This window comes from Gallus gallus, chromosome Z, assembly GCF_016699485.2.
Source record: "Gallus gallus isolate bGalGal1 chromosome Z, bGalGal1.mat.broiler.GRCg7b, whole genome shotgun sequence".
Lineage (NCBI taxonomy): Eukaryota > Metazoa > Chordata > Aves > Galliformes > Phasianidae > Gallus > Gallus gallus.
The window spans coordinates 1,710,948-1,738,369 of record NC_052572.1 but is presented as its reverse complement, the minus strand read 5'-3'; the positions used below and the strand labels follow the sequence as shown (position 1 = coordinate 1,738,369).

The following is a 27,422-nucleotide window of genomic DNA, read 5'->3' as shown; positions in this document are numbered from 1 at the left end:
GGGGGAGATCCCAGCCCATGTCCCCGCTATGAGAAGCGTGCCAGGGATGCTGCTCCTACCAGTAGGAGCATCCGATGCTGAGAGGCTGTTGTGCGTACTCCCCCTTGGGTCTTCCGTCAGTGGTTTTCACCATTTCCCAACTAAGCCCTTCCGGGAACTGGAAGAGGAGGAATAATGATTTTATCTTAATCCGGTGACATTTCCCATTTGTGCTAAAAGTAGGGATCAAAATGGCTGAGGTCAATTGGAAACAGATTTCAGGGAAGGGAAAGGGGATCAGCTACACGAAGAAACGAGCGTGCCACCCCTCCACACTCCGTGTAAATCAAGATGAAATGTCTTCATTCACTGTCAAGTCATTTAACCGTCTTGTTTAACCTTTCTTCCTTCCAACTGAAAGCCGCCGTTTCAAAACAAAGGGGTTGAAAAGCTTCATTGAGGAGATGTCAGAAAAGAAACGCTCTGGCATTTCCAAAATGACACATTTCATTTTGGCATTTCAAACGAAATGCCTGGACATTAAAAGTAAATTAACTCTCCCCGGGGATTTCGAACATATCAAGTCGCCAAATTCAGCTTCAGCTTATGAATAGTTTGGTCTTTCCTAAATCCAGCTTCTGAGTGGTTTTACACTGATTTTACCATTTGCTTTCAGCCCGGGCTGTGACACTGAGACCCCAGCACTGCCCTTGTACACCATCCATCTCTGTGCTTGCTTCAAATTTCATCTCCAGCCAACGTCTCCAGTCTAGAAATACACACACCTTATGAAAATACCGTATGAGAAGAGAATAGGTTAGCCTATGACCTGACAACAGTCTCTCAAATTACTTCAACATGCGCTCCGCTCCTAATATACTGCTGTCACTCACGGGGATTAATGGTTATAATTAATCACCGGATTTGAAGGCACGGGAGAGAACCATCTCCCCACGCACAGTGCAGAGGGAACATTATTTATCTGCTAGCACTAACATATAATAAAAACAACTTCTCAGTAGGTTTCTCCTCACATACACACAGACGACCATGTCGAGCCATGAGTGATTTGCAAGGCTTTGGGGGCACGACAAGAACAGCCCGCAATGACAACCAAGGGTATTGTCTAAAACCACTCTTCAGATGAGTAATACCCGTGCTGATGGGTGCACGTGTCAGCCAAAAGCCCTGGTGAAGGACATGGGGACAAGGCCGTAGCCGCGTTCCAGCTCGCTTTCATCAGCTGGTGGGGGGACACAGCGTGGGAGCTGCAGCGCTCACCGATGGGCTGGAGCTCCTGCAGCTATGCTTCTAGAAGATACCATGCTCACAGGCTTCAAGCCAATTGGGATAGACAGTATCTACAGGAAAAAAAAAAAATGCAGCATTGAGCTTTAGAATCATCAGATCACGAAGACTGGAGAAGACCTCCAAGATTCCCAAGACCAACCCACCCGCCATGCCCAATGACCACGTCACCATGCGCCACATCCCCGCGGTCCTGGAACACCTGCAGGGACGAGGACTCCACCACCTCCCTGGGCAGCCTTTGCCAATGCATCACTGCTCTTTGGAGAAGGCATCGTTCCTAATATCCAACCTGAACCTCCTCTGGTGCAACCAGACCATCAGCTCTTGTCCTACCAACCTTGTTCCAGCCTGCTTCATAGAATCACAAAATCACTGTATATCGCTGACTCCCACGTTCATCAGGTCCAACCCCAACCCATCCCCACCATGCCCACTAACCATGTCCCCAACTATCACCATTCTGGCATCACCTTCCAGAGGTAACACACAGAGCGAAGAGCTGTTCAGCAAGTCAGCCAAGGGCAGAAGGATCTGTCCCAGAGCATCAGCAGCAAGGTACCCCTTCTGTCCAATGGCACAAATAGAGCTATATGGTCCCTTCCACTGCCAACTTCACATCCTCACCTCCTCATTATCCTACCTGAGATTCGTTTCTCCTGTTTCGCTTTTTAACCCTGAGTCTTCCTCACACTGAAAGCACTTGGTACCAGTGACAAAGCAAAGCAAAACGCATCTAACAGACCGCCATCTTCTACCCTCTCAGATTTCCAAAGGGTCTAACCCACGCCCAGAATATCCTTGCCCACTACACTGAGACCCCAACCAGGGCTACAGGAGGTGTGAAACACCAACTCTTCTCCACTGAGAGGTGTGCATTGAACTGAACACCAGAGAATAACTGACGTGTTTATATGCCTGCTTGCACAGCATGGCTCTTGTAGGCTGGATGCTCCTTCTATTTATTTAATGTGAATCCACATGAGGTGCAGCGCGGCTCAGAATGCAGCTCAATGCCAACAGCACTGCCATTGTCCACCATATAAAAGCAGGTATCCCAGCACAGTCACGGGAGGCATAAAGCACAGAACATGACAAAACGCCACTGCTTTTATGAGACAGCTGCAGAAAAGAATGATTGCAACAGAAAAACATCGATCTCTATTTTGCCTTTCTCTCTCATTGTCCTTTCTCTGGATCTCTTTACCTCGTCACTTTCTGAGGTTAGGGACAGGAGAGCAACAAGCTTCTTTGTGTTCAGCTCTTTCTTCACTCTACATACAGCTCTGCGTTTTAACCGTGCCCTTCTGCAGGGTTTTGACTCCCCATTCCTGAAGCTCAGTCAACATCCCAGCCTCCAACAGTCCTAAGGAAGCCGCTCCTTTTCTCTTGGCACCCAAACTGGGAACCTGTTGGTACAAAACCAGATCTAGGCTTTTCTTCAATAAGAATCCTCCAACCAAAGCAAAAATAAAATTAAAAAAAACAACAAAAACCCACAACACAAAAAACACCCCAAAAAACCCAACACAATGAAGAAAACACCATTCGTGAGCACCGAAGCAATGCCCTAAGGTGACATCTGCAAGACTTGGTGCCCGTGCAGTCCCTTAGGTAAGATACAAAATGGGAGTCCCACCCTCTAATTAAAGGCGCTAATTAAAGGTTCCTTGGCTTGTTTCTGCAAGAATGAAAAGAAAAGCTCAAGGCTTTGGGAAAGTGCTCCCGGGTACGTGTGCCATGAGCCATTCTTGAAGGTATTACAGAAATGGACTTTCTTGTAAGCAGCATCTGAAGAGCTGTGTCAAGACTCCATCCAAGGAGCAGCAGTCCGCAGAGTATAATGGAGTACAAATGGTCTCTAAGAGGGCATTTGGCTCTTACATCACTATTAATCCACTCAGCAGCTCAATTGCAGAGCGGAAGCGAGGCTGGTGAAAACTCCCCTTTCCCCACCGTATCAGGGAAAGGTCTGCAGTGATTTGCATCCAAACAAACGAGCTTCATGAATATCGGTTCCTTGCGTGGGAGGTTAATTTTAATTGCCCCATCCAAGAAATTTTAGCCAAATCACGCTTGCTCCTTGGAAGGCTGCTGTTGGTGATGGGATACTGCAGCACGTGCAACAGAAATGCACATTCTGACTTCTGAAACCCACGGTTGGTTGGTTTGGTTTTGTTTTTTGGTTTTTTTTTTGGTCATTTATTTCCGAATGTTGCTGTCTGTCAGCAAAGCCTCTCCTTTGCCAGAGCCCATCAGCATCACTCAGGTTTGTCTCACTTGAAGGAAGTCAGCAAGCTGTGGGTTCCCGGGCACCCGTGAGCACTGACATTTGGTCATGAGCATTCTTGAGTGCGCAGCCATAAATGCTCTCAGTTCCCAGAAACACCCGCAGCAGCTCAGAGCACACAGCATCTCACAGGAGCTGGGTGGAAAAATGAATGAAAACACGGGTAGATATCAGAAGTTTTCCTTTGCGGGGAGGGAGTGGATTAACCAAAAGAAAAGCAAAGCCCCAAGGTCCCTGCTGGGATGAGTGGGTGTGAATTCCAACACAGACCCAAGGCCACGTTGCAAGAGCTCTGCAGGCAGCAGGTTATTGCTGTGGGAAGCTCAGAGAGCACAGAGACGTCTTCTATCTCCTTCCCACCCCAAAATGTAGCACCCATTCTTCCCTGCTTTGAACCAAGCCCTGTACCCCATGCCTCCTGATGCAACCCAATGCTGTTGTCATCACAAATGCTGCACAACCGCTGCATAGGAGAGGAGAGAGAAACAGAGATGGAACCAAAGGAAGATCCCTGACCCAGGAAAGTTGTATTCTGCCCCACAGCACTGCCTCAGACACCCTCTGCTTGCTGAATTGACCAAAAGATGGAGCAAAGACACCATTTCCAGCAATAAAACCCTTCTCCCACGGCATCGCTGGAGACCCCACTCCAGCGCTAGCTCTGAGGCTGCCCATAACCTATTAATTAGAGGATGCTGATATGCAAATAATGAAAATTAATTAAGCCCTCACTTATTACTTTAAAATAGCCTCTTCCTTCACGCTCTCAAATACACCCCAGGCAAGCGGCAAGCATTTTGTTAATCATAAAAGTGATGGCCTGTGAGCTGACACTGCTTTAAAGGATGACTTTAATATCAACATAAAATAAAATACAAGAACAGTGCTGTCTCTCGAGTGGGTCAGCAGCAGGGAAATGTTAACCCGGCACTCCCAGGGCGGCAGGAAGAGAGGATTCTTCCAGAAACGACAGAGTCACCCTGCCCAAACTCAGCTCCCACCGGCTGAATTGGACAGATGTCTGCAGATCTGAGTCTGGGGTGGGTTGGCGACCACTTTGGGGCACTCTTTGGAGGTGGCAGTGCCAGAGATCGTCACTTGCAGTTGCAGAATGGAAAAATGCAGCTTCTCTTGAGCACGTCACACCTGGCAATGATCTCTCCCAGCCCAAACCTGGCGGCCAGCAGCCATACCCACATATTGCACCACCTACACCTCTCTTTCCCAGGACTGCGCTCCCAGCACCTCTTGCACGGGCATGATCCTCAGAGCAGCTACCCATTTGCAAAAGCTTTATGCAACCGCAGCACCAAGGCTGAGCTGCACAGCACAGCACCCTCAGGAGCTGTGCACCCACTCTATGCCACGCAGAGGGGATGGCACAGCCTCCAGGCAATCCCCCACCCCGCTGCTGGGCTTGCAGCTATTTTCCATCACACAGCAGCTCACTCCCACCTGAGGCACAGATCATTTGCAAAAGCCATACTCACTGCCGTTGCTGCCAGCTGGCCCTTGGCTCAGTGAGCTGCTGACACTGCTCCTGTTTCCCCTCGCACCTCTTTGCCCCACTCCGTGCACCCTGTTTCTCCTGCAGTGTGTGCAGAGCTGGGCGCGGATCACTGCATCACCCACTCCGTCAGCACTGCCAGTTGGAGGAAAACAGGAGGATCCCTGTTTTGCACTTCTGCACATGACTCAGGCCGGGCTGGGAGCTGCATTCGGGAGAAGTGATGAAAAGCACCGCCTGCTCCTTCATAGGGGACACTCCCAGCAGTGCTGAGCCTGGCTGCACCCTCGTGAACGAGGGGTGCTGCCAGGAGAGGAGGGCTCACACCATGCAAAATAAGGAGCACAGGCAACCATCCGCAAGGGGCAGGTAGCAAATCCCCCTGTGTTTTTGCTGAGCAGCTCAAAGCTGGGAAGCTCCGCTCTTCCAAAGCATGGAAGAAAAGCACTGCCAGCTCCGCCAGCTGGGAAGGGGAATCTGGTGAGCAGACTGATGTCCTTCACACGCTGCACTGCATGGGAGAACTTGTGGGCTCCAGCTCTGCAACAACCCAAACCTGCTCTGCATCCAAACACCAACCGACCCATCAAGCAGCTGGGTCCCCTTGCTCTTTCTCACCAACAGAAATTACCACGAGCAAATCACTCAGCTCAAGCCTCCTGGCAGATGGGGGCAAGCCCTTCACTCCCCTCCCTATCCCTCTTCCGCTTCCAAAATCCATCCCTATTGATTTCCTTCCATCCAGCTGCTCATCCCACCCATGCAAACCCGTCACCCCTCCCTATAAAGTTTGCAAAGGTCGTAACGATAGACTTCGGCGTCCCTTACATTCGAGAAGAACCCCAGCCATCTGCTGCTTTGAACTTTGCACACATCCTGTGCCAGTGCTACGAGGCTGCAAGCGAAGAGGTGTGAGAGTGCGACTGCACTTCTCTGCAGACCTTCTGATGTTTCTCTCCCATGTCTTAAAAATAAAAAATAAATAAATGAGAAAGTGGTCGTGCAGTGGGAGTCTGTGAGATCCGAAGATGAACTGGACTGAAATAAATAGAAGTCCTCTTCCCAGCAAGCAAACCCCTGTGCTGCTCTCTGCTCCTCCCTAGCAGCACACCAGGTGAGCACAGACAGTGCTCATTATCCTCTGAGTCACTGGAAGCAGCCTTCCAATGCCAGCCCTGCCCACAGCAGCGGAGGACTGCACAGTATGCAACCAGAATGATGCACATCTTGCTCTCAAGACAAGATCTCCTCCTTGGAGCTCCCCTAAAACCACCTGAGCCCCACTTCTGGATGGATCGATCAGAGGGAGCCAGAGGTCCCTGCCCACCCCAACCAGGCTGTGATGCTGTGCACCAGGTTTCATGCCTGCTTGTATGCAGGGGCTGCCTATGTGCTGCCAGATGCTTCCTCTTCTACATGGATGAGGGCTGTTCTTCTTGTTCACATACAAGTGCATACACACTGCTATCTTCAGGGGGGCCGCTTTTATCTCCTCCTCCCTCTGTTTTCCTTCGTTTGGTCTTCCCCAGTCCATCCTCAACTCCCTCCACCTGCACCCTTGGTCCTCAAAGAAATGAATGGAATGGAATGGGAGAGGGGAAGTGGAGAGAAAAAGGAACAGAACAGATGAAGAACAGAAGAGGAACAGAACAGAAGTAGCATAGAAGTAGGATAGAACAAAACAGAAGTGGAACGGAACAGAATCACATTGAACAGAGAGGAACAGACGTAGAACAGAACAGAACAGGACACAACACAACACAACAGTTAGCACCTACAGAAGAGTCCCCCTGCTGCATTTCACACCTAAGAGAAGCAGGACGGAACCAGAACCAACACTGCAGACCAAGAGCTGCCTCCTCCTGCCTCGCAGGGGCGCGGGGAGCACAACCACACCAATATCAGCCCCGAATGAACAGCAGAGGACGTGACATTTACAGCAGGACGTAACCTTTCGGACTGCTCCGCGCCGTTCAGCCATCATTGCTGAGTGACGATCAGATGAAGGCATGGCAGAGCTCAGAAGGTGTGAGCACGGCTCGAGGAGAGCACCATCCCAACTGCGAGCAGTGCTGGGGGCAAGGGGAGCACCAGGATGCGGAGAAAAACCTCCCCAGGGGCTGCTATCCTACAGGGGCCAACAGCCCTCCCTGCTCAGAGAACTTGCAGTGCTGCTCAGCAGACCCGCTGTCAAGATTTGCCCTAAAAACTGAGGTTCTCTGATGGGGAGAAGGGAAGGGAAAAAAGAAACAACAACAAAATGCATCCGTGCATTGGCCGGCATCCGACATGCAAAATGCAGCTCAACCCAAAGCCGTGCCCAAAGCTCCCCTCCGCCCCGCACACCGCACAGGCTCCTCTCCAGGGCACGTTCAGTACAGGGTTAAACTTCAAAAATAACACTTTAAGCACAGAAAGGGGAGGGATAGCGTGTCACATAACCCCCCCACCCCCCACCCATCACCACCCCTCCCGGACACACATTTGCATCTCACCTGAATTCTCACCAACCCCATCCAAGTCCCCGGCTGCAGCGACGGAATTACCAGCACTGCCTCCTGCCGTGGGTGCTCCTTGGGGCAGGCAGCAGTTCTGCCAACAGCCCTGCAAACGCTTCGGCTATTTTCTTAGGTGTTTTTCTGGGTTTGCTTTTGTTTTGGGGTTTGTTTGGGTTTTTTTTTTTTTTTTTTTTTTTAGCTTTTTTCTTCCTTTTTTATTATTCTTCCCCCAACCCCCCCCACTCCTTCACCTCCCCTTTTTCTGCCGCGGTTTTGCTCAGAGCTCTGGTCAGACCCACAGCTCTCCCATCCCTCTCATAAATCACCCCCTCGGCACGCCCAGAGGCAAAGCGGTGTCTGCCCGGCACGGCGCTGATTGGCCTCTCGCTAATTACCCACGAGGAAGAGTGCGGCTCGGGTGACGCGTTTATGGAGATAAATACTGTAACTTCGCCACTCGCGCTGCAAACTCGTTCCGGCTGGAGAGACCCCTCGGTTGGTTCAAGGGGAAAATGCCTGGATAATTAATTTGTATTTATTTATTTGTTTGTTTGTTTGTTTCTTTATTTCACAGGCCATGAAATATTAATTCGGTGATCTACGGCAGCACATTCCAGGTGCAATTAGGAGCTGTTGGTCGGGGAAATGTGCGGCGGCGGAGCTCAGGCAGCGCTCAGCCCCATCTCCTCTTGCTATAGCAACGGGGAGACCTTGGCAACCCACGGCCCTGGCAGTTATTGAGATGGGAGCAGGAATTGTGCATCGCGGTGACTATCTGCTCCAAAGCTGCTCCGGCAGTGGGATACAAAACTGGGGGACAGCAGAGCCCCCAGGGTAGCCCAGCTGCCACCAATCCTGCCCGCCGTGGGCTGCCCTACAAAAAGGAATGCTCAGCAAGCAAATGAACCAGCTCATAAACACCTCCAGCTGCTGCATGCCGGGCAGAGCTTGTGCCTGCCAGAGCAGCACCCACTATCTCCTGTCCCACCAGGTCCCATCACCTCCTGTCCCACCTCCCTGTGTCCCATAACCTCCTCTCCCAACTCCTGTCCCATCTCCCCATGTCCCATCACCTCCCCGTGTCCCACCTCCCTGTATCCCACCATGCCTCGCCCATCAGAACAGGCTCCTGCCTCGGGGGGAGGACATAGCAAGCCTGTGTTACTACTGCTGTTGTCATTTAGGCAGTTAATGGGGCAGCAATAACCCATTCTGAGCATGAGTCAGTCCTCTCAGGGGGAGGCGCTTGCTTGCACTGCTGCTCTTCTTGGCACCCTGAGGCCCCAAGACCCTGCTCCTCACACCCATCACTGTCTCAGTTCCCACTCAAACTCAGCTGCTTCTTTCCACTCCAACATCTAGATTAGTCCGACTGAATTCCTCCAGCAGCCTCTATACGCTGACCTGCACAACTCCCCTATCATGTCCCCACCAAGACTCTCTCTCAGCTTTAACTCCCCCAGGCTTTACCAGCACAAGTGGATGGAGCCCAGCCAAGAGCTTCTACAGAATCACAGCATCATTAAGGTTGGAAAAGACCACCAGGCCTTTCATTCAGGCCAGACCCCAACCCATCAGCTTCCCCACTGACCCCAACGCCAGCCACCAGTGCAGTCCAGTAGGAATGTAGCTGCGTGCTGCAGTACCTGGAGGCAATTAAACAATAGTACTGGACACATCAGTCCTCCAGGAAAGCTGCCAAGGAGCTTTGGGAGCATGGAAAGCGCAGAGGTGTGCTGCGCTTAAACACCATTCTGAAGAGAGAAGCAGCAGGAATGGAGGGTAGATCAGACAGCGCAGCGACTCCACTCAAGAAGAGCAATGGTATAGAAAACCTATATATCCGATTCCCAGCCCTGAGGTGTCATCTGATGGAGCACGCTGGCCAGGCTCCACGCAGCGATGCCAGCATCCACTGCTGAGGGCTGGACCCACGACGTCTGTCAGCATTTTCATCTGGTTTTGTTTTCGACTGGTCTGGAAATACCTCCACCAGAAGGCATCATGCCCTTTTGTGCACATTAAAACCGAGAGCTACCGGAGACAAACGTCTACATGTTAACCACGGGCTGGGAGAAAGCAGCACCCTGACTCTCTCATCCAGCCACATCCCTGCACATCTTGTCCTGCAGCCCTTCCTAAGCCCATTGACTGGCAGGGGATGCCAGCAGCTGGCAGGGAATGAGATGTGCTGCCTTCCTGCAGGGCTGTACTGGGGTGCCCAGGAGCTCATCCCAACGGAGCAGCCCCCAGCACAAAGATACGGGTGATGGAAAGTAGCCTTTGTCCAAGGAGGGTGGATCTTTCATTATGTTTTGTATACCTCCTATACCAACAAAGCCATGAAGCATACGGTCCCTTTAGGTTCTGTGAATCCACTTAGATCGTATCTCTGGAGCTGGAGCTTTCCAAGAATTGAATAGCTGAGAGACACAACGTGGGTGAAGTGAAATCAAACACAGAGCCTCCAACATGAAAGGCAATCAGAGAGGATGACAGCACTGCTTATACTGAGGGAGAAAGGGGGAGGCAAGGAAATTAAAAGCAATTAAAGGGAATTAATTAAAAGGTATAGCTGAACTATGAAAGAAGAAAAACAGCTACGCGGAGTTTGCTAAATAGCCCCAACTTTTAATTGTTGCACTTAGAGCTGTAAGCCCTAGGGGTTCCACTGCCCTGTGGCTGTCTCAAAACAACAGAAGAGAATCCCATGACTTAACCAAATGACTCCTCTGCCTCTCCATCTGCGTGGCTGATGAGTTTCGGATCTCTCCTCCCAGCCAGCAGCAAAAGAGCCATGAGAAGCAAGGCTGCCCCCACAAAGACCATAGAACAAACTGGAAAGATCCAGTGCCCACAGCCCTCTGATGCATAAACAGCGCAGGGTCTGAAGGTTGCAGAGCACCAGCTCCCACCAGAGAGATGGATGCAGCTGCAATGGGCTGAGTCACGGGGCTGCGTCCTGCTGCTGGGTACAGAGCATGGATGGGGCAGGTGGGAAGTGCACAGAGCACAGATGGCCCAAACCCCATTGTTCCGGGGGGTCAGCAGCAGCTAAGCAATCAGCATACACTCTCTACTGCACAAGGCCATCACTGACCAAGTAACCATAACCCTCTCTTAGAGCACCGACAGAAGATTTATCCTGCCTCTGGGCTCCACTGGGTTGGCAGTGCCCCACGTTTGCTTCCCAGCTGAGACAACTGTAAGTTGAGTGTTTGCTGTTTGCTGCTGCAGGGACTGCACCACTCAATAATTCGGTGCCTAATGACTGTTAAACAAGAGTGCTCCCCCCCGTTCCAGAGGCAATCCAGTGGCCAGGCCACGAGATTCCAGCAGAGGAGCCTGAAATGAGCTCCTGGTTGGCGTTAAGAAGTGCAACCAGTGCAATTCTGGGTTGCACACAGCACGGCATGTGGCACCTGGGGACACAGTCAGTGAGCAAGGGGGGGGGGGGGGGGGCGGTGGGATGGGGTTGGATTGCTGATCTTGGAGGTCTTTTCCAACCTTAATGATTCCATGATTCTATGAGTGGGCACGGTGGGGATGGGTTGGACTAGATGACCTCAGTGGTCTTTTCCAGTCTCGATTCGGAGTGGGAATGGTGGGGATGGGTTGGGTTTGGACCTGGGGATCTTGGAGGTCTTTTCCAACCGCAATAATTCCATTATTCTATGAACCAAAAGAGAAACGGAACGGCTCACTGGTCTAAAGCCCCACTGATGCACAGCATGCATGGTCAGCTGCCCTCTGAGCTACAAATACAGAGCTTATCTGAAGGCCAAGCTCTCCAACTCCATCCCTGAGACCCAGCTCCACACGGGGCACCACTGGGATCCCAGCCCCACATCCGCGGCACAGCTCCATTGCACATCCCTTCCTGCCTCCTCCACCCGGAGGCTTTGTGGCACTAACGCTCTCTTTGCACAGCTCCAGTTGGGTGTCAGAGCCCTTGGAAAGGAAGCACTGGGTGGTGCAGAGTGCTGGGACACGGAGCAGCTGTGCCCAGAGCCCGCGGTAGCGCTGCTGAGAGGAAATGACACACCGCTGCCCTGCTTTCCTTGGGACCAAAATGGGGCAGAAAAACAAAAATGGACAATTCTGGCTCACTTCCCCACCTGCATCACCCTTCCAGCCACAGGCACCACAGATCAAGCAGCATCTGATCCTTTCAGCAGCACTGCAGGACCTGTGCTGTGCTGCGTGGGGTGAAAACACAGCCAGGGAGCCAGCTCCAAGCAGGAACACTTCTTTACGCTCAGCAGATCCCCAGCAACTCTGAACTAAAAAAAAAATAACATTAATTTATCACTCTCCTGATTCCAAAGAATAGGTTGGAAACACAGCGTGTCCCACTGCCCCACTGGGTTGATGGACACCTACTGCTTTGGTACCTTGCCCACCATGCAGACCCCTCTACCAGGACCAGAGCACTCTCACTACTCCCTAGCCAGAACCATCTCCACATTTCAGACATCTCTTCTTCTTCTCTCTTGAGCCCGAACAAAAGTACCTAGCGAAACATGCAAGACACAAAGGTCCCTTTCCAACAAACTAAGGACAGGAATCAAAATCTCCGCTGCATTGAGCAAGAAGATGGGCTGGGGATTGCACCCATAGTAACAGGAGAGCAACCCCAACCCGTGTCCCTCGATGCCAACAGAGGACGTGGAAGGATGGTGAAAGTGATTAGAATCAATAGAGTGAGAAAATTCTGGCTGAGCAAAGAGGACCCCCTGGCCTTCTGCTCACCACATCAACACTCAAAAAATCTCCTGCTTAAATTTTGTTTCCAACTGAACTGTGAGTATGCTTCAGCTTTGCATTTCCCAGCATGGACAAAAGACAGCTCCTTTTTACTTCTCCCTCTGTTGAAGATTCATCGCGAGCCCCTCCAGCTCAGCAAAAGAGCAAAACCTGCTGCCAACGCACGCTGGGGGTTGCCAAAACCCAGAGAGCACAACAATGTCCCCATTCCCAGCACTGACGGCCCCGTACAGGACAAGGCAGTGAGAAGAGAGAGCAGCTCTGCTTTTACCAATGGTTTGCAGACTGACCCGTTTCCCTGCAGTTACCCAAACACTCATTACTTCCCAACCACTATCAACTTTGTTAAGGGAAATACAAGACCCCCAAGCCAGACCCCCATGCCCCACACATAGGGAATTGTCTCCAGCACAACTAAGCCTAACAAGTAGGAGAGGCTTTGCACGGATGGTGCCTTAAAGTACAAACTGTTCCAACATCCAACAGCAATGGGGGGCACTGACGGTGGTGGAGAGCTTGGGTTTCTTCCACATGATTGCTGCCAGGCTCAGAGACCCTCCTAACCACAGCTGCAGGCCATACAGCACCTTCCCCATTTCCAGGTTATTTTAGAGGAGGTGAACAGCTTCCCTCGAGCCCTGCTGTGGACACACTGCTGAGCAGCACAGATTCTCAATCGAAGGTCTGTGCACACGTATGCAAAGCAGTTTCAAATACAGAGAGGATAGGGAGCAGACGGACGCAGACAGCAATGAGGGAATGTTCTTCTGACCCACGAGGACAGCCCTAACACTGGTCAAGGTGCAGCTGGGAGACGATCCAAAGGCAAAACGGAGCCTGGAGATGTCCACCTGGGAGACGGGATGAAAAGCAGCAGCCCTTGCTAGGAAACAAGAAGCCATGCAAAACAGCTCCAGCTTCCCTGATTTGTAAGTTCAACAGATTTTACCCATAAAGGTCTTCCAGGATGACCTCACCTCAAATAAAGAACCCGAACGAAGCACAGAGACCCCATGCTGCCCCAAACAAGGGCTCCAGCAACCCAGCCAGCGGTCCATACGAAGTTTGGCACGTCCCATTGAAAGATGGAATAGAAACACCGCTATGATTTGTGATAACACACAGGTATGGTCAAGGGTGAGAGATCCACGTTGGGTCAGGGGGAGCAGATTTCTTCAAGCACCAATTCTGACCCCTAGGTCTGAAGCCAGCTCTGTAGGACCATGGGGAGCTTACAGATGTGGGGGAATGGGGAGCTGGAGGGCTCAGCCCTGGGCCTGGGGGACATGGGGACTTGGATAGCACAGACAGGGGGATGCTGATTTCAGGGTTCCTGAATTGCAGAGCCATGCAGGGAGGGGACAGGAGCCTGAGAGGGCCATTTCCCTCTCTCTCCAGACAGCCACGGGGAGGAGGCTGACACGGGGATGATGAAGTCCCCTTCACAGCATCGGGGTTGCCAAGCAACCAGGACATACTGAGAGACAATAGGGACCAAGGCCAAAATGTGGGGAGGGGTGAGGGACTGCTTTCCCCCTGCGTGGGGAAAGACACTGTGGCTAAGGAGAGCGTTACATCCCCAAATCACTGCTCCCGACGCCCTGGTCCCACTGCTCCCCCCTGTACCCCAGGCAGTGACCATGGAAAGTTCCCACAGATTTCCAATGCCACCACAGCTCTTGCCAAAAAAAGGCACCAGAGGAAACTCGCTCAGGACTGGAAGGTTGCTTTCATTTCCTCCGCTGATTTATTTCACTTTATTTTGTTGGCTTATATTTACTTCTCTTCAAAGCCTCCCCACGCCTTTGGGTTGTGCACCGGGCAGCAGGGCTGTGCAGACACATTGCTTTACAGCTCGAGCCCCCATGGAGACAACAGGCATAGGATAACCCCAGCCATGCAGAAAGGCTGCTCTGGCAGCAACAGGCTGCGCAGGAGAGCAAAACCACCACTGAGCACACTGTGAGTGAATGGAAATGAATGCAGATTGGTGTGCATCAGATCCTGCACCGCACCATTAATTGCACGCGATCCAAGTGCTCCCTGCAGCCTTTAATGCAAAGTGGTAACGGGGTTCTCCTTTGGGATTTCAAGGCACACCATGAAGCCACCAGCCAGCATCACTGCAGCCATTCCAGGTGTTCCTGAGTGCCACCAAAAGCAGTGAAATGACACGGAGCTGTGAGTGGCCCTATATATTGCACAGGTCCCTTCTACCTCCAGTGGCCTCATGATGCTATGACATCCCCATAAAGAAACCCAAGCAAGGAGAAGAGGGAGAAGGCTCGAGTCAATAAATAAGTAAATCGACAAAATCATCATTTGGGGCTTCAACTGTAAAATGGGGCACAGGCTCACCTTGGGAAACCCAGCTCATGTAGTGCTGGCAATGCTCCTTCTATTGGGAACCAAAAGTTCCTGCTCCATAACAACCAAGAAATCCTACAGGGCAAAAGCCAACCTTGCCAAATGGTAAATCCTACCCACACTGGACCCCAAATCTGCAAGAAACAGCAGCCTGGGGGACACCAACAGCAAGTCAGTACCCCATAAGGTTACTCAAGACCTTCTGAAGCATTGTTCACCCCACATCCTGAAAGGACTCAGTGTGCCCAGTGGGATGCTTAGCTGGCAGGGATGACAACCTTCAGATAAGCCATAAAACTTTCATGTCAGCCATACCACCACTCCTCTTGCCCACTGGAAGCCACACATAAAATCCCCACACCATGCTCAGGGAGGCTGGATTCCCATACAGACATCCTGGATGGATTCCAGTGGGGTCCATCCTATTTGTCATACCGAACCACCCCGCAGCCCCAGATGGAGGCAGTGATTCTGCATTCTGGTCCCGAACCATCACTCAGTTCTGTTATCACAGAACATCCCCCTGCCCCAGAGCCCGAGCAGAGCCCCACTGCAGCACTGTGAGCAACACTGTGCACACACGGAGGTGCATGGAACATTGATTGGGGCACTATTTCTGATGAAGGACCCCATGTGCACTTACAGCTTCCGACCCACTGCTGTTATCCCTCTGCTCCTGATAACGGGATCTAATTAAACTGACGAGATAAAAGGAGGAGTGGGGCTGCCCCTACTACACCTGTAAGGCACAGACAGTGATAGAAGGAAAGAACATCCCCAAATGGCACAAATCCCATTGCTCGAGGCTCACCCGTCACAACACCCCATCCCCTGGCAGCACCAAGTGATGCCACAGCGTGGGAAGAGTACAGATGTACCACCCCAACATCATCCATGCATCACTAGGGATGCCCCAAAAGCTTTGAACTATTTGCTCTCTTCTCCCCATCCACCTCTTTATTGAAATGCACAGACTCCCGACCTGAGGGGGTCACAGAGTGCCCAAAGGTTCCCTGTCCAGCTCCTGTCCCAACAGGACGCCACGTCCCTACAAATAATGGGGTGCAGCACGGCGTGGGGCTGGCAGACAGCACAAGCTTGCACTCAGCCCTTCAGTGCTGCTTTGAAGAACGTAGGAGAAAGGAGGAAAGAAAGGCAGAAAAGTGATGTGGCTCATAACAGGCTCTGTGGGGCCATCCATTTGGGAGCTTTATGACTGGGGGGGGGGGAGGTTTGGCTGAGCAATCGATAGCACAGTGCAGACAGCAGGGGGAGGAGATGGAGCTGCATGACCCTAAATAAACCCTGTGCTTCTCGGTGGGGGGGGGGGGGGGGGGGGGGGGGGGGGGGGGGGGCAGGTGCTGCTTTGTCCCATGCTGACACCCCCTTCCCCTGACAGCTGGGGACAGCAGGGACACGTTGGGACAGGGGGACTCTGCTGAGGGATGCTGTGACATGGGGGGATGTGGTGACATGAGGGGGCATGGTGACATGGGGTGATGGGGTGACATGGGGTGACACGGGGGGACACAGTGACACAGGGGGAGGCACAGAAACAGGCAGCAGCACATGCAGGGGAAGCACCGTGTCCTGGGGGGACGCTGGGGGGGAACATGGGGGGCCCTGAAACACAGCCGGTATAGATTCTGGGGAAGGGGTGTGCCCAGATAAAGGGATGGGGTGATGAAGAAATGGGATGAATAGGGAAAAAGAAATGGGATGGGAATGGGATATAGAAATGGGATGAATGTGGAAGAAACAGGGATAAGGAAATGGGATGAAGGAGTAGGCTGAAGACATACGATGAACGTGGGATTAACAGGGATGAAGAAATGGGATGGATATGGGGTAAAGGAATGGGATGAAGGAATGGGGTGATCCTCATAGGTCCATTCCCACACGGGAAATGTTAAGATTCTATGATAAACAGGCGATAAGCAGGGGCAAAGAAATGGGATGAAGGAATGGGGAGAGGGAATGGGATGAATACGGATGAATAAGGGATAACACGGGAAAAAGAGAAATGGGATGGGTATGGGATAAAGCAACGAGGTGAGCGAGCATGGGACAAATACACGGGATGAAGAAATGGGACGGACGTGGGGTAAGGAAAGGGGACGGAGGAATGGGGGAATAAAAGTGAGGAAAAGAGACGGGGCGGGTCTGGGATACGGAGTTGGGATGGACCGGCGGGGCGAACACGGGGAAAAGGACCACGGGAAAAAGGAACGCGGAGAGCACGCGATGCAGGCGGGATAAATGGGGGTAACGGGGTGGGATGGGCGGCGGGGAGGAAGGCGGCACGGGGAAGCGGGACAGCCCGGCGGGCACACAGCCGGGACGGACAGACGGAGCTCCGCCGCTCAGCCGCAGCCCCGCGCCGATCGCAGCCCGCCCCGCTCCCTCGTACCTCCCCGTACCTCCGCGCCGCGCAACTTCGGCCGAAGTTCCGCCTCTCCGCCAACGGGACGGGACGGGACGGGACGGCCCCACCTGCGCTCCGGGTCTCCCCGTCCGTCCGCGGGCGCTGTGGCGGTGCGGAGCGCGGCGGAAGCCCGGATGTGTGCCCGCTCCCTCCCGCCCTCCCTCCGCCGCTGCCCGGGGCGGTGCCGCCCCGCGCTGAGCTGTGTGTGGGGAGGGGGGGAGGGGGGGGCACCGCCGCCCGTGGGCGCCACGTGGGAGCCGCCCCGATTTCCCCCCTCCCAACCCTCGGCTGGGTGACAGCTCCACGCGCCCGGAGAGCGGGGGGACGGGCGGGGGGAGCGGCCAATGGGAGAGCGGGGAGAGATCGGGGGGCGGGGAGAGGGGGCGAGGCGGCCAATCGGGGCGCGGCGGGGCGGAGGGGCGGGAGTGGAGGCGCTGTGAGGAGGGCGCTGTGAGGAGAGCGCTGAGGGCTGCGGGCAGAATTTGCTCCTCGTATCCAACGTGAGGCCGTCGGCTCTCGTGCCGTCCGCTGACTCCCCAGGGTTAGAATGGGGAGAATGAGTAAACGTCAAGATCACAGAACCACAGAACCGTGGAATGGTTGGGCTGGAAGGCACCTCAAAGCTCCCCCACGCCCACCCATGCCATGGGCTGGTTGCCCTCCGCCAGCTCAGGCTGCCCAGGGCCCCATCCAGCCTGGCCTTGGCACCTGCAGGTTGTGTCTCATTGACCCACGCTGCCCTGAGTGGCCAACCGCCTTCAGACCCCGTGGGCATGCATCCCAGCCACCCGTCTGTCGTCAGCCCTCCTGCAGCCATTTGGTCAACTCCGGCACGCTGAGGCGCAGGGCTCTGACTTGCCAAGTTTATCCCCTTCTAAGAGCAGAAACTTGGCTCTGTGAGATTGTTCCACTCTGACATTTGCTAATGAAGTGATTGAGAGTGTGGGAACTGGCAGGAGAGGCAGGGAGCTACCTCATCTTCATACACATAATCGATAGCAAATCAGTACTTAAAAAGTAAAGCGGCTGGTGGTGTTTTTGTAGGGCAAGACATGCCCTGCATTTCAGTCTTTGATTCAGAGGGTTTAATGCGCCGTGAGACAGAGCTCAGCAAGTGAGTCACGTTGTAAAAGCTCTCCTGTGGCTCCTGGTGCTCCCTCTTGGCAAGTGTGTCATGGTTGCTTCAACTTGTCTGAGTTTGGTCTCCAGCCCTGTAAGCCCCCAAGGCCCTGGTAGGAAAATCCCTGAGTGCAGACCTCGGAGGGATGGCTCCAAATCATGCATAGGGCTCTTGCTGGGGTCTAGACACTCATGGGCTGGATTGGGTCCAGGGTGGGTGAGGCAGAGGGTGGCACAGCTCTCTCCACCTGCAGGTATCCTGCTGGGATGCTGAAGCCCTGAGCTAATAGCCTGCAGCACGGGCACTAAGTCCACATCTCAGGAAGTTCATGCTGTGGTTAACCACTGCATCTTGCTGGAGAAATGAACCCAGCTCCTTGCTTCCGTCGTGTTGATAGGGCATCTCACCATTCCTAGCTGAAGAAGAGGCATCTTCCGTGTATTTGCACTACCACATCCATCACAGATGACCATCAGTGCTTCTGAAGTGCCCACCTAAATTCTAAGCTCTTGCTTGGGAGATTCTGCCAAGTAACCCAAAGGTCCTTCTCCTATCTTTGTCACATTATTTGCTTTTCTCCAATGTCTCAGTAATTTATTTTAGTCTGGAGCTGCCTGTTCAGCAAGTGACAGGGCTGGATATGATTTTTTTCTCCTTTATTTACACACTGAGGATGCAGGGGGAGTTTCTTTGCTAGTAACTTCTGCTCTCCCTTTGTGCTGGTCTGACAGCAGTCTGGCTCCTCTTCTTATCCTAGATTGTCTGACAGTTTGGGGACTCGAAGTGAGGCCTTGGAGAAGAGATGAGAATGGAGAGTCCCTGGAAGAAGTATGGGAAGGACAGCAACCAGCCTGGGGCTCTTGGGATTTCATAGAGTCAGAGGATCATAGAGTCACGGAATCGTTAGGGTTGGAGAAGATCTCTAAGATCCCCAAGTCCAACCCCAGGCCATCCCCACCATGTCCACTGACCATGACCCCACGTGCCACGTTCACAGAACTGGTCCATTTGAGTTTGCAGTGAGAAGGCTGTAGGAGCACTGTATGTTGACTGCTCCAGTGGTTAACTGCTGGTCCTCAGCAAAGGCCATTAGTGATGGTGATAATAAATGTCCTTGGAGATGCAGGAAGACAGCCATGTGCTCTACTGACACTGGCGGCAAATCTGACTTTGGATCCATGCACCAACTACCCTGATGCATCACTGATACAGCCCAGGGCAGAGAGGGGCCCATCCTGATGCATGCAAAGAAGGGCACTAAACAGAGAAGCCCTGAAGTCCTGCTTGTGAAGCTCCCTGGTAGTAGGGACATCTGCATTCAAGTCTGTCAGCAGCGTCAGGGCCAAGCTGCTCAGCAGGACTGTGAAGGGTTACAGACACTTGTACAGTCCTGGACACACTGAGGACAGGGTGGAGGCCAGCCAGCAGGCTGACCTGGTGTCTCTGGAAGCTGACGCTGGGTGCTTGACTTGAAATGGCCCTGGGAGCGAACAGATGGCTCCTCTTTATTTGCATGCTACTTGGATTTGTGACTCGAGCAGAAGAATAACTTAATTTTTGACATTTGCTTCTCCTCAGAGCCCAGCACAATTTATGTTACACTGACATTTGCGTGAAGGATGTTGCTTTAGGCACAAAAGCCATCCTGGCTTTAACCCTAGAAGGAGCCAAATAGGCAGGAGCCATCTTCCTCCTGTGCTCCTCCATAGGCTCTTCCAGGGGATATCATGCTTACACCATAACCAAAAAATCAGGAGAAAACAGTCATCTGGGGCTTGTGGAAGGAAGGAAGGGGCAGGACTGGAGTGAGACTGGGCTGGAAAATATATCATCAGTAGGCCTGAAATGAGGGACCGCTTGTGGGTGAGGTTTACCTACTATTAAAAATACCTTTTGAGACCTGTGCAGTTCATCTCAAGCAGAAGGGATACATTTAGTAGATTCCTGTTCCCAGCAGTCCGAGTGCAGACCTCCTGCACCCATAGCTTTAAGAGAAGCGTTGCTAGCATCACTCGTTGGGGAAAGGGATTTCCAGCAGCCAAAGCAGGGAGATCTGTGCCTCCAAGACTGCGCCTTTGATACTTTTCCAGGTGATTTTCAGCAACTCTTGCGTTCACTACGATCCCCCTCTTGTGGCTTGTTCTGCAAATCTCCTGCCTCTAGCTGCTGAGGCTTGCTTGTGTGTTTTCAGGAGCAATGGTGGCTTCGTGGGTTAGCTACTCCTCAGCTCAGCTGCTGTGGCTGGGTGCTGTGAGGGAACAGGGTCAACATGTGTGGAGTCCAGAGCTGGACTCTATGACCCTTGTTGGGTCCCTTCCAACTCAGGATAGTCTATGATCCCTCCTGCATGTTGCCCTATCTGTCTCTCATGCAGGAAAGAGTGCCTTGCAGCTCTCATCTCATGAAGCTGGATGTTCTGAAAACAAGCCTGAGCTCAGTGCTCCCATGCAAGTCTGGGAGCCACAGCGAGGGGATCTGAGTGTCCTGGGCTATCCCTTGGTTCTCTAGTGTCTGCAGAGATGCCAACTGCAGCCTGAATTCCACCACTGCTTGTCAATGGCCATGTGAGATAAGAGCCCTTGGACCTGGGACAGCTGTGCTCCACGTCCTCTTAGGATCCATCCCTGTGCTCAGATTCAGGCTCTTGCAATCCAGCTGTGGGACCTCTTTGAATCTCCATGGAACTTTTCACCTACTGCTTTTGGTTTTAGAAACAAACTGATTGTTGCTGAAACAGCCTGGCATGTGGGGAGGCCATTTGCTGGGTGTGACATCAACACACTGTGGTGCTCAATTGGTTTCTTCATAATTCTTCCAACACAGAGCCTGCACCAGAACCCATCTGCAGCTGGAGACCAGTGCATAGCCAGAGGCTGCTGTGGTTGGCAGCGTCAGGGGTGTGCATGAGGAGAAAGAGCACATGGACTCCCTCTGTGACTGTGCTCTCCACTGCTTTCCCTACAGCAGAAGACCTAAAGCTTCATAGTATTTACAAGGATGCCTATCACTGGTGTGAATCCCCTGTGCAACCAGAGTTATCAAGGCAAAGGAATGCTCAGGAGTCTGGTCATTCTGCTTGTAGCTTTGCCAAGCTGTAATTGTTTGGGCTCACATTTTTCCATGCCAGATGTCTGCCTAAGGCTGAAGTTCTCTGGAAAGTTTCAGCCACACGATTTTGACCATTTCCAAGAATGAGGGGAAAGCACAGTGTTTTGTCCAGCTTTTGGAAATAAATAATTCCATGAAACTGCTGTTGAGAGAGGGAAGGCTCCACATTTTGGAGAAAGAGCATGAAATTTGGCCTTGCTGTCAAAAAGTGCCATTTGCCACTTCCAGGAAAGTTTGTTTAATTTTGAATTAGTTACAAGCTCTGCAAATCATGGCTCGCATGGGCTCAGCAGACCCCGTCAGAGTCATAGTTCTACTCTCCAAAGACTGTCTCCAGCAGGCATACTGCAGGCCAGGCTGCAAAGGTTTGGATGCTGCTCCACTATAGGAGCTGGAGAAGTAGAGAGGGCTGGAGAGAGCAGAAGGGCTCAGGAGTGAGCATGGGAGGTGTTGGGTTGGTGTCAGCAATGAAGAGGTGCTGGGTTTCTCGTTGTGGATGGGATGCCACATGCCGTATGGGAAGAATAGGAAGGGAGAAGCTCCAATGAGAGGTATAGGATGAGATGTCCCTGCTCCTCCAGGGAAAAGTGGCCTTTGCACTGCCATTAAGGTCACCTCCTGCCCTCATCCTTCCCATGCAGGAGCTGCTGTGGCTGCAGTGGAGAAGGCGGTGAGGGATCCGAGGCCCTTGGACCCATTTGCCATCCATTAGCAGAGGTGCTGTGCAAGCTGAGTTCCCCACCTCCACCACTGAAGATTGTGCTGAATGTCTGGACAGGGCCCTACAGCATGCCCGGTGGGCTTGGAGGCAGATAGAGTCTGACTCCCTCTTGTCCTGGCAAGAAGATTGCCTTGCTTTATAATGTTGCAAATCAGATGCCAAGAACACACTTTTGCCATCCAGTGGAGGCAAGGCAGTAAGGATAGGAGGTGTTGACACAAAGTGCCTTTGGGGGAAATGGCACAGAGCAGCATCCCTAGTTCAAGAGGCTGTCTGAGTGTAGCAACAGTCTCTTGTTCCCAGGCTCTGGGCCAGGGTAAATTGGCTACAGTGTACTTTGGGAATGAGGAGTTTGCCTCCAGGAGAAAAAGGGTTTAGAACAGCCTTGCTGAGTCCCTCTTCAGCTCATCCGTGCAGAGGGATGGCTGCCAGCTCCTCGGGTGGGCCTGGTGCTGCCTTCCCTGGGAGCAGCAGGAGCTGCTCTTAGCAGGTGCAAATGGGAGATACAGATATGGGGACACAAGTGGGGACCCCAGACTGAATTTGCTCATGTGAAGCTGCCAGAGATGATGGAATATGATCCCAACAGGGAGGCAAGGAAGGCAGACCCTAGGACTGCTCTCTCTGTGCTCCACATGCCAAGCTTGCCTGTGCCCCCCCGCAAGGTGCCAAGCATTCAAATGCATCACAAAGGATCAGGGAATGATCTGAGCACAAAGACCCTCAACCCTACACCCTGCCTACTCCATGCACAGGACATGTCCCTTCCCCTGAGCCTGGAGACAGCAGCTGGATCCCGTGGCCCATGTGGATCCCATCCCCACGAGAGAGGACATGCGGGCTGTACCTCTGAGAGCTCTGACTCATGCAAGCCGTGTCCATACCATTACACTGCCTTTAAAACAGAGTGGCCCTACAAACCTCTTGCTGGGCATTGCTCTCAGTTCCATCAGCTCTCAGCCCTAAGCCCAGCCAGATGTTCAGTGCAGGGCTGGTTGGCTGCGTCATTTGCTGTGGGTCAGGTTGCTCTTTTCCCTGGCACTGCTTCCTAGCATACAGAAACTCGATTCATTTTAATTAGCTCATTAATAACTCATTATTTTTTTTCCTACTGCATTTCAGTTAAACTTCATGAAATTCTGTGACCTGGTACAAGCAGTGAGTAAATAAATGCACAACATCTGTTATTCTGTCATTTAAAACGTCTAAGTTAAAACATTGGAAAATGGGTATATGGAAAAAATAATGGTGATCTAAATACGCATTTCTGTCCTAGAATCATAGCAAACTAGAGCTGAGATGGACATTCAGCTCGCCCTGCACCCAGGATGAGGTTGGCTGTGACTTCCTCGTGTTATTACTCATCTCCAAGGACAGGTATGCCACCATTTCTGCTTTGATCATATACCCACCTGCTCACAAAAGTGCAGCAAATTTTAATATTTTGCTGGAAATCAGTGCATTTTAAGCTTCTGGCCGTAAAAGCAAACAAACAAAACTCCTATTGTAAAATTAGATTGCAAACAGTGTTTTCAAACATTTCAAGTCATTCAGTTTACATCGTTCTTGTTGCCAGACTTGATGCAGTGCCACATCCCATTTTCTCAGCCTCACTTCTCACCTAAGGGCTTCCAGGGCTGTTCCCACTTCCCACACTGCTCCATCTCCTCATGCTGGAACCACTGCTTGCATGCTGTGCTGTACTGCTGATCAGCGAACAGATCCAAGATAAAAACTGTTCCTCTCTCTATCCCACCCCGAAACCCCCCACTGGTTATTTTTAACCTGGATGAGTTACTGCACTAGTTTAGTGCCAGGACAACTGAGGAGCATGCGGTGATGTAGTGAGCAGGCAGTGCTGGAGGAATCAGGAATTCTTTTAAGTTGGCTTTGCTGCAGAGGAGAAACTCTTTGCAGAGCATCCTGCTGCTGGTGCCATGCATGGGCTTTGCTCACAGCAAAGTGGAATCGCAGGGAGTTCCCCAGCTTAAAGCAAGGCAAAGCGGAGTTGAACTGCCAGGGGCAGGCTGGGGGTCTGCTGCTGTTGCTTTTCACATACTTGCCTGGCCCAACAGGAAAAATTTGTGAAGGGCTCCTGACTGTACCCATAGCTGAGTTCATTCATTATCATTATGATCCCATCCCTAACAACGCTTAATGGCTAATAAACCTGAAGGAAATACAGTCTTATAGTCAAATGTTTTCCCTGCTCCAGCACTGGGAAGAGCTGCTGCTTTGTCTCATTAATTGCCTTTTTGACCTTTTCAGAATACAGCCTTTTCCATTAGCCATAGGACAGCTGCACAGGAGCTGTGACACCGAACCTCTGGCTATGCATCCCCTACAGATGATCACACTCTGCAGCTGTTTGATGCTAACCTTTCTGCAGATCCTGCCGTTCATCCTAGAAAGGCTCTAAAAACCCCAAGGAAGCGGTCTGGCATTTCCAAAATGTCCACAGGGAGGCCTGGTGGCAGGCTGGAAGAAATCCTCATTTTTTGATGATTTCAGCCTGTCTCAAGGTACAACAGCAGAGCCTCATTTGTATACGTGAAGATGTGTTATGAGTAGAGCTTGGCATTGCTGCTCCACATCTGTAGGTGACACTCAGTTTTGAGCAAGGTACACAGGAAGAGTGTCAGGGGTCAGCCTGATGCCACTCAGTCTGAGCTTCAGCATTTGCAGCAGAGATGGTGGGCAAAGCTCATTCTGAGAGCAGGTTTGGACTGTGCTCAGCTGAGCACACAAGGTGTAGTGGCTGTTTTCCTTCTGAGGTGTCAGGGTTGGACAGAATTGATATATAGGTAATCCTTTTCTTGCAAAATATTGTGCCCGTGGGTCGGGGCACTCATCTGGAAGTGCTGGAGGAGACCTCACAGTCCCCTTCCCAGCTTGGAGGAGATTAGCCACTGGGCAAGTTCTTCTGGAGTGGGGCTCTTTCAGCTTCTTTCTCTGTTTTGTATGAAATAATCAACTGGTGGAGAGAGAGAGACAGAGACCTTGTGAGTTTACAGCTCATTGCTTTGGCATTCATCCAGAAGGGGAAGATCCAGTCCCCGCTCTTCAGATTAAGTTAAACAGAACTCAGCGTAACTCTGCAGACTCTGCCCAGGAACCTTCTTTATACCCAAAGGAAAGCAGAAAGTTAAAGCAGGAGGAGAGATGAGGGGGAAATTCCCATCAGTGTCCTCCTAAATGGCATTGCCCAGGGATCAGAGGAGACCACACCTCTCCCTTACAGACTCAAACCCTTGAACGCAAGGCATGCCACCAGGTTGGAGTAGATAACTCATTTTCTTCCTACTTATTAACATCTGATGATGGCAGATTTCTTTCTTAGGAATGGAGGTATAGCCTCATTTTTGCCTAGTTCTTGTAGTTTTGGTGTGAGAACCCCTAGAGGAAGGCTTGCTTCATGACCACCGTGACTTAGCAGAGCTGCCTCCTGGCCCTCTATCAACAGTACGCCATCACCATCGCAACACCGGCCCTCAGATCATGGTGTGCTTCGCCAGCCTTTGTTCTTCTATTTGGTGAATTGATCTTCATCTGAGCAAGTATCACTCACTGTCAGAACTACAAACCCGCCCATGAAAAGAAAAGGAACAGCCCGACTTCAAAGGACTGTGGTTCTTTTCTTGTGGCCTATCCTAACCTGCACACGGCTGAAAAACTTGTTTAACCCAATTCATTGCGGGCCAACTTCTTTCCCTCTGACAGACAAAGGCACAAAAACAATGAGAGCATTCAGGTGCAGAAGGGGGAGGGATACACACCCGTTCCCACCGATAAGCGCAAAGCCCGAGGAGGGACTTATCTCAGGCAACATCCCCTTGAAGTGCGTGGCATGTGTGTGCAGAGATTCTATCTTTTATGAGGCTGACTGGTAGAGGTAGAAAAACGGGACCAACGCTCGGGCACACAAACCCCTCTTCAGGCCACAGAAGTATTGGGGTCACCTAACGCCAGGAGATGCCATACAAGGGTGGGACAAAAGGTGGGCGGAGGTGAACGGTTGGCTAGGACAGCCCTAAGTGCTCTGGCAGGTGGCTGGCAGGTTGGCTTGACACAAAGGCTCTATGTGATTTTTTGGGGGACTCACCAGATGACAGCTCTGCTGCCATTAGCAGGTGGCATCTGTGATTTTGGGGTTCTCCTGCAGCAGGTGACATGCCCAGGACGGAGCACTGCAGCACAGGTGCCAAAGCACTCCCAGACACTGCCTTCCAGCAGCAGCACTGCCTCATACAGTGATTTCTGGATATATATTTTTTTCCCTACTTCTATTTCTAAATGTGCTTCAAGATAAAATCCTCCAGAGTTTGCTCTTCAGTGATGCATGTGCCTTCATTTCCTCCAGCTGATATTCATCCTGAAGCCTTCCCCCTTCATTTTTTCAAGAGAAATGTCTCAACATTTGCAGAATGGAACTATTGTTTTTGCACTTCAGAAATGTGAACGTGTCACTATAGCAATTATCTCTTAAACTTAACAAAACAGCCTAATGCTGTTAAGATTAATAGGAACTCTGTCACCTCGGAGCACTTTTCTTTTTATTAATGACTCATTACAAAGCACATTAGCACTGGTGTCACATTCTCACTGCTGCTTCTCTGCAGCTGCAGGTAGTATTGCCACAGCACAGTCAGATCTCAGCCAGGGATGCTGTTGTACGTCTGTGACATGGATCGTAGTGGGTATGGCTGGGGGTTTGACTTGATGCTCTTAGGGGACTTTTCCAACCTTAATGATTCTATAGAGTTCTCCAGGATAGCAAATAAAACCAGCCAGTGGACAGCAGCATCCGGACAAGCACTAATAGTCAAAGGAATGATTGTACCATGGCCGGGTTCTTGTCTCACCACAGCCAGCAACAGGCTGAGAACGTGCTAAGTGCTTTGGGTATGGGGACAGTGTTGCTGGTGTCTGTGAAAAAAAGTGCCAATGAACAAAGCTGGAGGGGAAAATGAACACCTTGACCTCTGAAATGGTTCTTCTCAGGAAAAAATTATTATCCAAAAGAGCAGTGATGCGGTGGCAGGGGCTGCTTAGGGAGGTGGTGGAGACCCCATCTTTGGAGGTGTTCAAGAACTGTGGAGATGTGGCACATGGGGACGTGGTCAGTGGTATGGTGGGGTGGGTTGGGGTTGAGCATGGGGATCGTGGAGGTATTTTCCGGCCTTAATGATTCCATGATTCTATGACTCTACAAAATGCACCTGTCCCAGTTGTCCCCAGTCATCCACGGAAGAGCCCTCCAAGCCATTTTATCACCAGTGCCTACAGGTACAGGTTTTTCCAGGAATCAGTGGGGCTCTCCAAGAAGATAGCA

At 51.7% G+C, this 27,422-nt stretch overlaps 1 protein-coding gene across 6 annotated transcripts in view; it reads right to left on the bottom strand.

Moving 5' to 3' along the window:
- Positions 1-17,285, bottom strand: part of ZBTB7C (zinc finger and BTB domain containing 7C) — a 105,771-nt gene extending 88,486 nt beyond the window's left edge. For 4 of the 6 annotated variants that reach the window (XM_004949017.5, XM_429131.8, XM_040656624.2 and 1 more), the window contains exon 1: positions 17,137-17,285. The gene's annotated coding sequence lies outside the window, so the exon portion shown is untranslated. Of the gene's footprint in view, positions 1-17,126 lie in introns of all 6 variants that reach the window. The other 2 variants (XM_046905682.1, XM_040656622.2) reach the window with 1 other exon arrangement.
- Between the last annotated feature and the right edge of the window lie 10,137 nt (positions 17,286-27,422).